The sequence below is a fragment of the Lathyrus oleraceus genome, chromosome 5 (assembly GCF_024323335.1).
Source record: "Lathyrus oleraceus cultivar Zhongwan6 chromosome 5, CAAS_Psat_ZW6_1.0, whole genome shotgun sequence".
Lineage (NCBI taxonomy): Eukaryota > Viridiplantae > Streptophyta > Magnoliopsida > Fabales > Fabaceae > Lathyrus > Lathyrus oleraceus.
The window spans coordinates 102967247-102982489 of NC_066583.1; positions in this window are offsets into that span (position 1 = coordinate 102967247).

Below are 15243 nucleotides of genomic sequence, written 5' to 3' on the forward strand. Positions count from 1 at the left end.
ATGAACCTAGGGTATTAACGATGATCAAGTGCATGATTCACATCTATGATATGCTCCTATATGCATGGACACGTTGAACTTATATTTTGAACATGTTAGAAGATGAATGCATTCTATGATACGATGACATCGTCCAAAGTACACGTTATGGGCGACTAGAAAGGTTTGACATCATTAAAATAAGATCTAGGCATATTTGCCCTCACATACTCCCCCTTTTTGATGATGGCAAACCGTGGCACAATCACATACTTTGATAGACATCCTCCCCCTGATTTTATGCATGCCTTCAAACATTCTGCTATTATGAATCTGCTAAATCAGCTATTATGTTTCCATTTCTCCCTTCCCTTTGACAACATCAAAAAGAAACAATGAAACAGTCAACATGAAACAAAATTTATTCATAAGCACTTAGTCAACGACTTTGCAACATATAGTCCTTCCAAGCTCTTCTAAAATTCGGTTTTTACGTTCCACTACTCCATTTTGTTATGGAGTTCTTGGAGGATAAAAGTTATGATCAATGTCGTTTGTTTCACAAAATTCCTCAAAGAGGTGGTTTTCAAATTCACCTTCATGATCACTTCGAATAGTAACTATACTAGTGTTCAATTCATTTTGAGACATCTTGGCAAACTTTTCAAAAGCAGAAAACATGTCACTTTTACTTGCTAATAAGATGGTCCAACACAATCTAGAGTAGTCATCTACTATAATAAAACCATAGTACATCATTCTTTTTATCATTATGTTCAATCACACAACAATCTTTTGAAAATGATACTTTATATCCTTTGTCACACAATTGGCTAATACTAATGAGATTGTGCGAAGTCCTTTAACTAAAAGGACGTATGGGATAGTAGTAGGGGAGGGATTACCTACCCTACCTTTTCCGAGTATAGCTCCCTTGTTATTATCACCGTAGGTTACAAACCCTTTCTTCTTAGCCACAAAGTCAAAGAATAAGGAAATGTCACTCGTCATGTGTCTTGAGCATCCACAATCGAGAATCCATGTTCTCTCTGTATCCTTAAGACATTCCATCTACAAATTAAACAAGAGAAAGAGGTACCCAATTTTCATTGGGTCCTAGTGTGTGAGTGAAACTTTGGTTGCATTTGGGCAACCATTTAAAAATGCCTTTAGGAACCAAAAATCTCATAAATCAGCATTTAGCAATAGTGTGTCCCTATTGCAACAACATAGACAATTTAAGTTCGGATGAGAGTTGCTTTTGCTAGCTTGATCCTTTACCACATAAGTGTACTTTTGATAAGGATTATTCATGTTACTTCTAAAATGTGATTGATCAATAGTAAAGATAACTTTAGGTTGTAAAGCCTTGTCTAATTTAGCTTGAAGAGTTCTAATGTCTCTTTGCCAAATGTGACAAGTTTCAAATCCAGACCATCTAAACCAAAATCCCTTATCATCTTCAGTTTTTCCTTTAGTAACCTCTATCATAGATTTCTTAAGAGTTTCTAATTCCTTTTCGGAATCAAAAATCTTCTTTTCTAAATAACATAAAATTTCTTATTTGAGGCCAAGCGTTTAAAAGCTTCTTTGTCCTCATTGTGTAGAGTACTAAAGGCATTTTAAAAATCAAAATAAGACATTTTATTAACATGGTCATACTTATAATGACTTACATTCCTTTTCTTCTTTTGATGAGCCGTAAGACAAATATTAACATTTTCTTCTTCATCACTTGAGTTATCATCGCTTGAGGACTCACTATCGCTCTCCCATGCAATGTATGTGTAACACCTCAAAATTTGCCCTCCTCTCTTGGGACTAGCTTAACATATTGCATTTCATTCTTAGGACATTAGGCATTGCATCTTTGCATATCATGTGGCAACTCAGGCAAGCCATCCTCCTGAGTCTGGGTCAGAAGATGAAGAGGTTAAAAGATTCAAGCCTAAGGGTTTCATGGGTTGATCACTAACCATCTGAGGGTGTGTGCTTCAAATTAGGGTTTCTTGGTTCCTCAAGGAGATTGATCATTATCTTGTGGGAAGTGGTACATCACCATCATCATGGTCTTATCATCACCAAAGGATTCATTATTCATGATCAGTTCCTTGAGATTAGGGTTTTGACCTTTGGTCAACCCTAATCAATTGTATTGTGCCAATCAGGGTTTGTTAAGGAGATGAGGTCTTCATTGAGATGAGAGATCATTCTATGGTTTATGGAGCTTGTGGAAGCTAGGGGTTCATGTTTGAGCCATCTCATCAGGAGTTTGAGGCTCAAGTTCATCAGTGCATAGTCAATTCATCTATCAATCAACAAAAGTCAACCAAAGGTCAACTGATGGATTTGGAGGTGGGAGAGGGTTAGAGACACTTCATTCATGTCCAAACAAGTTTCATTTTACATTTCAAACATCAACAATGAAAAAAATAAAGTCAGATGAAAACTTTCCAAAAATAGAAAGTGACTTGTGATTCAAAATTGCCAAAAATGGAAAGGTCTTCTCCTTAAAATTACATGTCCAAAAATGCTTCAAATGAAATTTTGTCCAACATGAAAGTTGAAGATCTTGCTCTCACCTTTCTAAAAAGTCCAAGAACATGAATTTCTCATTTGTGGTTGGCAAGATATGATCAAATCATTGTCCATGGAATTTGAACTTCAACAAGGCATAACTTTTGCATCAAAAGGCCAATTCATGTGGTTATTTTTGGAGCAATTTTCTCTTGATGTGCACTATCATATTCATGCATCACATTTCATCAAAAATCATCACAAAAATATTGCATTTTCCATGTGATTTGAATTGGAATTTTGGTGGGAAAAGTTGAAGTTGAAAAACAAGCATTGCATTCACTTGGTTTCACTTGCATTTGTTTCAAAAACCATTTTGCAAGTGAATTGGACTGAAATTCGTGCACTGTTACATCATTCCATGCACATGAGGGGTGAATGGCAAATTTGGCATAACACTTGCATTTTCATTAATCATTCACATTTGGCTAATTGGGATTAAGAAAATGATTAACAACACATATATAAGACTAATTCCAACTGTTTTCTAATTAATCATAACAGATTTGAGATCTAGATCTAGAAATCCAAAAATTCTTCAACTTCTTCTCTCAACTTTTCTCCATTTTTCTTCACAAGCCTTGCTATTTCCTTGATCAAATCATCATCAAGAGGCATAATTGAGTTGAATTGTAGCAAGATTCGAAGGATTTGGTGCTGAATTTGGAACTGTTGCAAGTGTGTTCATCCATGGCAGTTTGATTTTCTGGACTTCTCGTGCACAATCAACACTCAAACCTTGCTTCATTCATGCATATGAGAGCTGAGGATTTGCTGTTTTTGCTTGCCAAGGCCTGAAACAACCTATTTCAACTCTGCCATCCAATCAAGGTGAGATTTAGACTTGCTTAATTCTTGAAATCAATGGATGCTTTTGGTAGATCTTTGAGTGTAGGTCATGCTGCAATTTGAATCGTTGAATTTCGTTGAGAAATGAACGAGTTATATTGATTAGAAATTTCATGCATGAATATGTTTCCCTTCGAATCTTTGGATCTAGGAAGAATTAGGTTAAAATGATTAGTGATTCGTGTTGCTGGTTGAAAGATGAACACGGTGATGTAAAGTTTGTCAAAATCTGGTACAATTGTTCTTGGACGTATGAATGTGTGATGAACCCGTATGAACTTAGGGTTTTTGAGCCCAGAATGCACTTTGATCTACAATTTTTTGATTATTTTTACAAAAATTGTGCACGCCTGGATTTTTAGTTTGGCTAGGGGATGTTCATACATGTGTTTCCTTGCACCTTGCTTACCATTTTGATTGTGAAATGATGATGCTTAATCCAATGGAGCTGAAAATTTGCATGCATAAACTAGAGATCCTAAGTGACATTTTGGCTTTGAGTTTGCTATTTTTGCATTTCTGGTTTGTGAGTTATGAGCTGATCATTGGAGGTGTGACAATGTTGTGAGAAAATTCTTTACTTTGAATTAATTTTGAATGATAGCAAATTGTGTGATCATCATCCAAATGTTGGCTGTGCATTACATTACATGATACATTTGTGTTTTTATTGTGTTTTTATCCCATTCTATTGTTGCATAACTGTACATAAAGACCTACATTGATACATCTCTTAAAATAACTCATAAAATCCATTTTGTGTCAGTATGCATCAACACATAAGCCTATGTATCGATCCATACAGCATGTGGTAAATCATAAAACTTTTTTTGTTCAGTATGCATCGATGCACACGAGTCATGTATCGACACATGAAAGGCAAAATGCTCTATGGATCGATCCATACGATCCTTGCATCGATGCATGATCTGTTGAAACACCCTATGTATCAATGCATACATATTAGGCATCGATACATATTAGTGGAAATGTCATATGCATCAATACATACGAATTATGCATCGATCCATGCTTAATTCAATTCACCAAAAACTCACTTATCTTACAGTATGCATCGATGCATACTCTCATGTATCAATGCATAAGTCTGTTTTGTGCTCTAACAGTTTCTGTTTTTCAGCATATATAAGAGATGTTGTGACAGCAGTGCAAGAAAAACGAATTCTTAGAGGGAAAAACAATTGAACACAAGATCAAAGCAGTGTGTAGAGGCAATTGTTTCTTGAGCAGATAGAAACCTGAAAGAGACTTCATCTTCTTCATCTTCTCAATCACTTTTCTTCAAGAACATCAACACATAATCATTCTTGTTCTTTGGATTAAAGGATCAACGAGATAACATTCAGTGGTACGATCAAGGATCTAGCTGAGGGTTTTCAGTGGAACGATCGAGGATCTAGCTGAGTTGAAGATTGAAGGGGGTTTCGAGGAAAAACCTACTGGTTTGTCCTTTAAGAACTGGAGTGTTCTTGCGGGTTTGTTAGTCACGTTTGCAGAACAGATTCAGCCGCAGCGTTGCGTTTGGAGATCGGGGGATTTCGCAAGCAGGTCGTGGAACCGGTGAATTGTTTGCAATTTCGTGCAGGAAATTCTTGACCGTGCTCAGATCAAGTGGAGGTTTCATACAAGAAGAAGTTCTTGGAATTTAGAATTCTGTCTTTGTATCATAACCTTGTATCAACGAATTCGGCAATAATTGATAATCAAAGTTCTCAATTTCATTTGAAATTGAGAGGGAGACGTACCCACACGCGAGGACGACGTGGGGAACTTCCTTACCAAATCTCTGCGTATTGTATTCTTCCCTTACTCCTTTTTACGTTTCCAACAGTTTTGCAAATTCAGTTAGTGTGTGGTGATTGTACCTTTTGCAAGACAGCAATGGCAAGAAAACTTCTTTAACTAAACTCCACTGTTGTTCATTATTGATTACATACACACCAACTGTTCGACAAAATTGTTAGCTAGGTTTTATTCATTGGAAATAGACTTTAATGATAAGTGCATTCAATTAGCTAAAATTCTGGTGTTAATAGTTTCTGTCATTCTTATTCAAATCCAGCATTAAACTCGCGTGTCCGGCTTTCTAGTAGCGGTTCAGAATAGACGGAAGTCGATTCGGGACTGAAATTTTCCGCCAACTTTAAAAACTCTGATAAAACTTTAAATCCGTTTAATTTTAAAGAGGTGATCTATTCACCCCCCCTCTCGATCACTAGCCACACCGTCTAACAAGTGGTATCAGAGCGCCGGTTCGCTGGTGCTCTGTAGCTGCCTGTAACAGGATGGATTCTGAACCAAAGGGGGCGTATAATAGAGCGCCTATTTTCAACGGTGAAAATTACGGCTACTGGAAAGACTGCATGCGGGTTCATATAAATTCTGTGGATAGGCTAGTATGGGCTGCCATTGAAAATGATCCTTTTCAAATTACTATGACAAATGCGGCTGGCGCCATAGTTCCTAAACCAGAAGATGATTGGAATGAGAAAGATGAGAAAAAGTGGTCGTGTGATTGGAGAGCTCGAAACATGCTAATTTCAGCACTTGGTGTTGATGAGTATTATCGGGTATCCCATTGCACGACAGCTAAAGAAATGTGGGATGCTTTAGAAGTTGCCCATGAGGGTACTACTGAAGTAAAACAGTCCCGCATTAACACACTCAATCAAGAGTTTGAGCTCTTTCGCATGAAACAAGGAGAATCTATCTCCGACATGCAAAAGAGATTCACTCATCTCACTAACCGATTGAATGCGCTTGGAAAACCTATTTCCAATGAAATTGCTACTAATAAAATTCTCAGGTGTCTTAGCAGGGAATGGCAACCTAAAGTAACAGCAATTAAGGAAGCCAACGATCTAACGAGACTTACGATTACAACTCTGTTTGGAAAGCTGGAAGAACATCAGCAAGCATTGGAAAGTCTTGAAAAATATGAGAACAAAAGTAAGAAGGAAAAGGAGAAGAAAAGAGACAAAGAGGGAGAGAAGAAGCCAATAGCTCTTGTGGCCTCTAGCTCTAAGTCCTCACGAAAAGAGCAAAGTGAAAATGATTCTAGTAGTGACAAAGATTCAGATGATGAGGAAATGGGATTGTTTGTAAGGAGATATAATAGATTCATTCGAAAGAATGGAGTCAAGCATTCCGACAAAAACCTCATAAAGTTTCGAAGACAATCTACAGATGCGAAACAGGAAGAGAATAAGAAGAGTAGAGGAAGAGGATCTTGTTTTAATTGTGGTAAATCTGGACATTACAAAACAGACTGTCCTATGAAATATAAGGATCAAAGAAAAGCTTCACCAAAAGGGTATAACAAACAAAGAAGAGCTTACATTGCATGGGAAAGTGATAGTGATTCATCAAGCACACAAAACTCAAGTGATAGTGATGAAACCGCAAATTTGTGCCTTATGGCTCACACCAAAAATCTGTCCTACCACAAGAAGAAAATCAATGACAAAAAGGTAAAACAAGCCTATTATAACAATTTCTCTTCTATGTCTTTTTCCGAATTGAAAATAGCTTTTGAAAAACTGCACAACGAAGTTGTAGATGCTTTTAAAAGACTATCTTCCGATAAACAAATTTTTTCATTTTTGGAAGGTAAAGTATACAAAGCTGAAAATGATTTAGAAGCATTAAAAGCTAGTATTGCAGAAAATTCAAAAAATATTGATATTGATGGATGCAGTAAAGTTAGGTACTGTGATGCTTGTCATATTTGGCAAAAAGAGGTAAACACTCTCAAGGTCAAATTAGAAAAAGCGTTACAACCTAAGGTTGCTTATGCCGTTGACTCTAGGTTGTTTAAGAAGTCGTTAAATCCACCATATGCAAAATACTCTTTCATTCCAAAGGATTTAATGAACAAGAATAAACAACCACATCATCATAGTTTATGTCATTACTGTTGTCGTGCTGGCCATACCATTGAGAAATGCAAGTTTAGGAGATTTCTTGTCCCTAAAGGTATTTATCAATGGAAGCCAAAAGGCAACCATGTTAGCACTTACCCACTTGGACCCAATGAAAATTGGGTACCAACTTCTCTCTTTTGATATTGTAGGATGAGTGCCTTGCTTCCGCGGATAGAAGGTGGTTTCTTGACAGCGGCTGCTCAAGGCACATGACCGATGACATATCGCTTTTTATAGACTTCAAGGCAAAGAAGAAGGGATATGTTACTTATGGAGACAATAACAAAGGAGCTATACTCGGCAAAGGTAGTGTAGGTAACCCCTCCACCACTACTATTTCTAATGTCCATCTAGTAGAGGGACTTAAACACAATTTGTTAAGCATAAGTCAACTATGTGACATGGGCTATAAAGTTTCTTTCACAAAAACTTGCTGCATAATTGAACATGCTGAACAGAACATTGTGTTTAAGGGTGTAAGAGTAAACAATATCTATATGCTTGACCTTTTTGATGTATCTTTAACAAGTACTAAATGTCTAGTCACCTTGAATGATGATTCTTGGCTTTGGCACAGACGTTTAGCGCATGTTAATTTTGATTTGCTTAATAAGGTTGTATCTAAGGATCTAGTAGTCGGTCTACCAAAAATAAAATTTTCAAAAGACCACCTATGTGACGTGTGCCAAATGGGAAAGCAAACGAGGGTCTCTTTTAAATCTAAAAATGTAATTTCAACTTCACGACCCCTTGAGCTTCTCCATATGGATCTCTTTGGACCTTCTAGGATAAAGAGCCTAGGTGGAAATTACTATGGTTTTGTAATCGTTGACGACTATTCTAGATTTACTTGGACTATATTCCTTCATAGCAAAGATGAAACTTTTTATGCTTTTAAGAGTTTTGCAAATCTGTCCCAAAACAAAATGAATTCCAAAATAGTCACAATTCGTAGCGATCATGGTGGTGAATTTCAAAATTATCACTTTGAGAAGTACTGTGACAAGTATGGTATTGAGCATAACTTTTCAGCTCCTCGAACTCCACAACAAAATTGGGTTGTGGAGCGTAAAAATCGTGTTTTAGAGGAGTTGGCAAGAACAATGCTAAATGAGGGTGGATTACCAAAATACTTTTGGGCTGATGCTGTTAGCACAACTTGTTATGTTTTAAACAGAATCTTAATTCGCCCTATTTTAAATAAAACTCCTTATGAACTTTTGAAAGGAAGAAAGCCAAACTTGTCACATCTTCACGTATTCGGTTGTAAGTGTTTTGTTTTGAATAACGGTAAGGAAAACATTGGGAAGTTTGATGCAAAAGCGGATGAAGGCATCTTTCTTGGTTACTCACTGTCAAGTAAAGCATATAAAGTGTATAATAAGCGTTTACTTACTGTTGAAGAATCTGTCCATGTTTCTTTTGATGAGTCTTATCCGAAAAATGTCGGAAAAGGTATTTCTTTTGATGACGCAAGTGTATCCACAGAAGACATACTCAAGGAAGCTGTTGAGGAAACTGATCAGTCCAAAACAGCTGCCCATGAGAAGGAGGAAGATACTAGTCATGAAGAAAATGGGGAAGAAAAGACAGCTGAAGTGAATGATCTTCCAACAGCTTGGAAATCCTCAAAAGACCATCCCATTGACAACATCTTTGGAGACATTTCAAAGGGAGTAATGACCCGTTCTAAGATAAGTAACTTTTGTTCTCACTTCGCCTTTGTTTCACAAGTAGAACCTAAAAATGCCAAAGAGGCCTTGATTGATGAATTTTGGCTAATGGCCATGCAAGAAGAGCTTAATCAATTTAAAAGAAATGACGTTTGGGAACTTGTCCCTCGTCCGCGAGATCATCATATCATAGGTACTAAGTGGGTTTTTAGAAATAAGCTTGATGAAAACGGAGTGATTACTAGGAACAAAGCACGCTTAGTTGCACAAGGGTATAACCAAGAGGAGGGCATAGACTATGAGGAAACTTATGCTCCAGTTGCTCGCCTTGAAGCTATACGTCTCTTGCTTGCCTATGCGTGTTCTAATGATTTTAAGCTTTACCAAATGGACGTAAAGAGTGCTTTTCTTAATGGTGTCATAAATGAAGAAGTATATGTTTCACAACCTCCTGGTTTTGAGAATGCTGAAAATCCAGATCATGTTTACAAATTAAAACGAGCCTTGTATGGTCTTAAACAAGCCCCTCGGGTTTGGTATGAAAGGCTTAGCAAATTTCTAATTGATCATGGATATTCAAGAGGTAAAGTGGATAATACTCTCTTTATTAAGCACAAAGGAAAGCACATCCTTTTAGTTCAAGTTTATGTAGACGATATAATTTTTGGTTCAACTAACATACACTTGGTCGAAGAATTTTCTAAGATTATGTAGGGTGAATTTGAGATGAGTCTAATGGGGGAGCTGAACTACTTCCTAGGACTGCAAATAAAGCAACTTGATGAGGGTACAACAGTATGTCAAACAAAATACTGCAGAGAACTACTCAAGCGCTTTGGAATGAATGACTCAAAATCAATTGACACCCCAATGCCTACCAACAGAAATCTAGATAAGGATGAGCATGGTAAGTGTGTAGATGTCAAAAAGTTCAGAGGTATGATTGGATCTCTCTTGTATCTTTCTGCTTCTAGACCTGACATCATGTTTAGTGTTTGTATGTGTGCACGCTATCAATCAAATCCTAAGGAATCACACCTAAAAGCTGTGAAGCGCATATTTAGATATCTTCACGGAACACCTAAATATGGGCTTTGGTATTCCAAAGGAAGTGATTGTAGTTTAGTAGGGTACTCCGACTCTGATTTTGCTGGCTGCAAATCAGATAGGAAAAGCACAAGTGGTACATGTCACCTGTTTTCAAATTCCTTGGTAAGTTGGCATAGCAAAAAGCAGGTTTCTGTGGCTTTGTCAACTGCAGAGGCTGAATACGTTGCAGCCGGTAGTTGTTGCGCTCAGATTTTATGGCTAAAGCAACAACTACAAGACTTTAACATTCAACTCAAACGTATTCCTATAAAATGTGACAACACTAGTGCCATAAACCTTACTAAAAACCCTGTTTTACACTCACGCACTAAACACATAGAGATTAGACATCACTTTCTTCGCGACCATGTTGAAAAAGGAGACGTTGTATTTGAGCACGTTGACTCCAAAAATCAGCTTGCTGATATATTCACTAAACCTTTGGCAACGGAACCGTTCTTCAACATTCGTCGTGAATTAGGGATCTTAGATCTTTCTCATTTGATGTCTTAAGCTGTTGATTCTTAATTATATTATGCCTTACCTTGGTTGATGAGATTCGTTTTAGATATCATTTATCCATCACAAGATTACGTCAACAGAGGTAATATCATTCCTTTCTACAATTCTTTTACTACTAAGTGGTTGTGTATGTTAGAACAAAAGTTCTTACTCCAATTGATGTAAATTTGGATGCATATATTGTTTGCCTATACTGTTTGCACATTAACAATCTGACTTATGAATTCTTCTTCTGCATAACCATCATAACATACTGCATAAAAATTCTCTAAAATCTGCTTTGGCATCAGTATGCATCGATCTAAACATGTTGGCATCGATCCATATCTTCTGCATATTTAAATTTTTTAAAAACAAGTTCAGGATGCATCGATCCATTCGTCGCATGCATCGATACATAGCCCTGGTACAAACAAAAATGCCTGATATGCATCGACCCATGGCCACATGCATCGATCCATACTGATGCTATGTGTATTAAATGAATATTTTCTCTCTCATGCATCGACACATCAGCCACCCTTATCACTTCCTATCTCAAAACTTCATATCATCAGTGCTCATAAACCCCAAAACCAGCGGCTAACCCTAATCTTCCTCATCATCACTCACTCTAAAACCCTAAATTTCTCATCACCATGCCTCCACGCACTATTCCAGCCAGAGCAAAAGGAAAAGGAAAGGAAACAGCCGGTACTTCTCAGCAACCACCAGATGTTCCTCCAACTGCCTTAGACTTGCTCCATCCTGCAATTACTGCTGAATTTGAGGAATCCTTCAAGACAAGGTTAGTGATGAAACCCCATGTCTTTGATAAAACTGATGCTATTCATCTGCATCTAAATGATGTGGTTGAACTCCTACATGCACAAAGACTTGGGTCATTTCTGTCTACAAAGGATGATTACCATGAGGATTTCATCCGGGCCTTTTATGCTGGTCTACAATCTGGTAGAGGCTATATGTTTAGGTGTTCTATCAGCGTTAGAACATATACGTTTGAAGCAAATGATTGGGAAACATTGTTTCAAATTCCGTCTCCGTCACTAAACTTCAAGTCCTGGCATGACCTGCACTTTGATACTGTATTTGACATGAAGGAATTTACTCCATCCATCTTAAAGATTGACAGACCGCTGAGTGAGGATGAACACGTCACGTCTGGTATGATTAAGTAAACTCCGCGTATTCTTCACTGGATTATCACACACATTCTGCGTCCAACAAACAGTGGACATTCTCGGTTGGACAGGGCAAGCATACACCTTCTATACATTCTGCAAAGTAAGGTTCCCTTGAATTGGGCAAATTACTTTGTAAAACGTCTATTTTTCGTGCGCAACAGCTCCAAAAATATTGCTCTAGGTTATGCTTCTCAAATAATGAAAATACTTAAGTTTTGGAATGTTGCAATTCCTTCTGTTCCTCTCCTATCTCCATCTGCCGCTCAAGAGTTTGACTCTTCCACCCTATCGCATATGGGATATCGGTGGGACAAGGACCGGAAATGCTTCTACTTCTTCGAAAGAAAATCCAAAACAAGAATCTACAACTTTGACTTGCCTTCTGAACGAATCTATGTCGTTGAAGATCAGCCTGATGAAGAAATGCAGGATGCGCATGAAGAAGATGTGCCTCAAGCTGAGGTCAATGCTGGTTGGGGAGATTGGGTGCCACGAAGGTGGTCTCCAACTAACTATGTACCTGAACCTACGGCCCCTCCGTTCTCCGGTGGTACTTCTTCTTCAACACCTACTGCAAACATCACTCATATGCTTCAACAAATGGAAATTGCCAACAAAGAACGTCATGAGGAGGCACGGTATTGGAATGTCCAACAAAATGAGTGGCACAAGGAGCATCGTGACTGGCATGATGAGCATACACGGATGTATCAGAATCAATACGCTTGGCACCAAGACTTGGTTAAGTGGCACCAAGTTTTCTATAATGAAATGTCTGGCTTCATGGACGACTGCCGTGAAAATCCTGGTATTATGGACAGATTTAGAAGTACTGAAGTTCAGGACCGTTTAGGCACTACTCCTTCATGGGCCAAAATCCAGACAAAATGCCTCCTCCTCCGCCTCCGCCAAGCTACAGAGATCCTGATAGAGATGATGAGGAGTCCTGTGGTGGCCACAATCCCCATTAACCCATCATCATTTCATTTCACTGCATTTCATCTCATATTACTCAAGTTTTATTTGAATTGTTGCACAATATATGGTTTAGCTTATGTAATTCTTAAACTCGCTCTATTCCTTAAATGCTTTTTACCTTCTGTTTATCTCTAGTGTTATTACCCTTGCTTGTCATTCTTTGTGAGTGATACTTTACTTTGAAGCTTCCTTCTTTGTGACTGCTAGCTTTTTTATCAATCTTTTTGCCATATTCTGCTACAACATGTTGCCTTGATAAACCTAGTTCTTCCTCTTTTTGATGTTGTCAAAGGGGGAGAAATACAGATATACACAAACTCAGGGGGAGTATCACACATCTTGCCAAGAATTTGCCATCATCAAAAAGGGGGAGTTTGTGAGAAAATTCTTTACTTTGAATTAATTTTGAATGATAGCAAATTGTGTGATCATCATCCAAATGTTGGCTGTGCATTACATTACATGATACATTTGTGTTTTTATTGTGTTTTTATCCCATTCTATTGTTGCATAACTGTACATAAAGACCTACATTGATACATCTCTTAAAATAACTCATAAAATCCATTTTGTGTCAGTATGCATCAACACATAAGCCTATGTATCGATCCATACAGCATGTGGTAAATCACAAAACTTTTTTTGTTCAGTATGCATCGATGCACACGAGTCATGTATCGACACATGAAAGGCAAAATGCTCTATGGATCGATCCATACGATCCTTGCATCGATGCATGATCTGTTGAAACACCCTATGTATCAATGCATACGTATTAGGCATCGATACATGTTAGTGGAAATGTCATATGCATCAATACATACGAATTATGCATCGATCCATGCTTAATTCAATTCACCAAAAACTCACTTATCTTACAGTATGCATCGATGCATACTCTCATGTATCAATGCATAAGTCTGTTTTGTGCTCTAACAGTTTCTGCTTTTCAGCATATATAAGAGATGTTGTGACAGCAGTGCAAGAAAAACGAATTCTTAGAGGGAAAAACAATTGAACACAAGATCAAAGCAGTGTGTAGAGGCAATTGTTTCTTGAGCAGATAGAAACCTGAAAGAGACTTCATCTTCTTCATCTTCTCAATCACTTTTCTTCAAGAACATCAACACATAATCATTCTTGTTCTTTGGATTAAAGGATCAACGAGATAACATTCAATGGTACGATCAAGGATCTAGCTGAGGGTTTTCAGTGGAACGATCGAGGATCTAGCTGAGTTGAAGATTGAAGGGGGTTTCGAGGAAAAACCTACTGGTTTGTCCTTTAAGAACTGGAGTGTTCTTGCGGGTTTGTTAGTCACGTTTGCAGAACAGATTCAGCCGCAGCGTTGCGTTTGGAGATCGGGGGATTTCGCAAGCAGGTCGTGGAACCGGTGAATTGTTTGCAATTTCGTGCAGGAAATTCTTGATCGTGCTCAGATCAAGTGGAGGTTTCATACAAGAAGAAGTTCTTGGAATTTAGAATTCTGTCTTTGTATCATAACCTTGTATCAACGAATTCGGCAATAATTGATAATCAAAGTTCTCAATTTCATTTGAAATTGAGAGGGAGACGTACCCACACGTGAGGACGACGTGGGGAACTTCCTTACCAAATCTCTGCGTATTGTATTCTTCCCTTACTCCTTTTTACGTTTCCAACAGTTTTGCAAATTCAGTTAGTGTGTGGTGATTGTACCTTTTGCAAGACAGCAGTGGCAAGAAAACTTCTTTAACTAAACTCCACTGTTGTTCATTATTGATTACATACACACCAACTGTTCGACAAAATTGTTAGCTAGGTTTTATTCATTGGAAATAGACTTTAATGATAAGTGCATTCAATTAGCTAAAATTCTGGTGTTAATAGTTTCTGTCATTCTTATTCAAATCCAGCATTAAACTCGCGTGTCCGGCTTTCTAGTAGCGGTTCAGAATAGACGGAAGTCGATTCGGGACTGAAATTTTCCGCCAACTTTAAAAACTCTGATAAAACTTTAAATCCGTTTAATTTTAAAGAGGTGATCTATTCACCCCCCCTCTCGATCACTAGCCACACCGTCTAACAAATGTGTGTCACACCATTTCTTGTCCAATTTGTGGAATTTCTTTACCTTGTTTATTGAATGCCAAATAATCTGATTTTTTGCATGTTGATTCTTCTGGATGTTAAGTTTGAGTGTGAATTTTTGTGGATTTTTTTGAATGCATTTCCAATTTGTTTGAGATTTTCTCTTCTGGCTTGTCATTTGTGGACTTTTTGTGAGTCATGATCTTAGATGATTTGTGAAATTCTTGATGTTTATTGGATGGACCTGAAATTTTGTGGAGTGATTCTAGACACATTGAAGTTTATCATGGATTTGGTTTGATGTCCATATCATGTTTGGATTCTGTTTTATGCTTGCTTGAAGTTGATGTATGATTTTGTGCCTCATTGAGCTTGTTT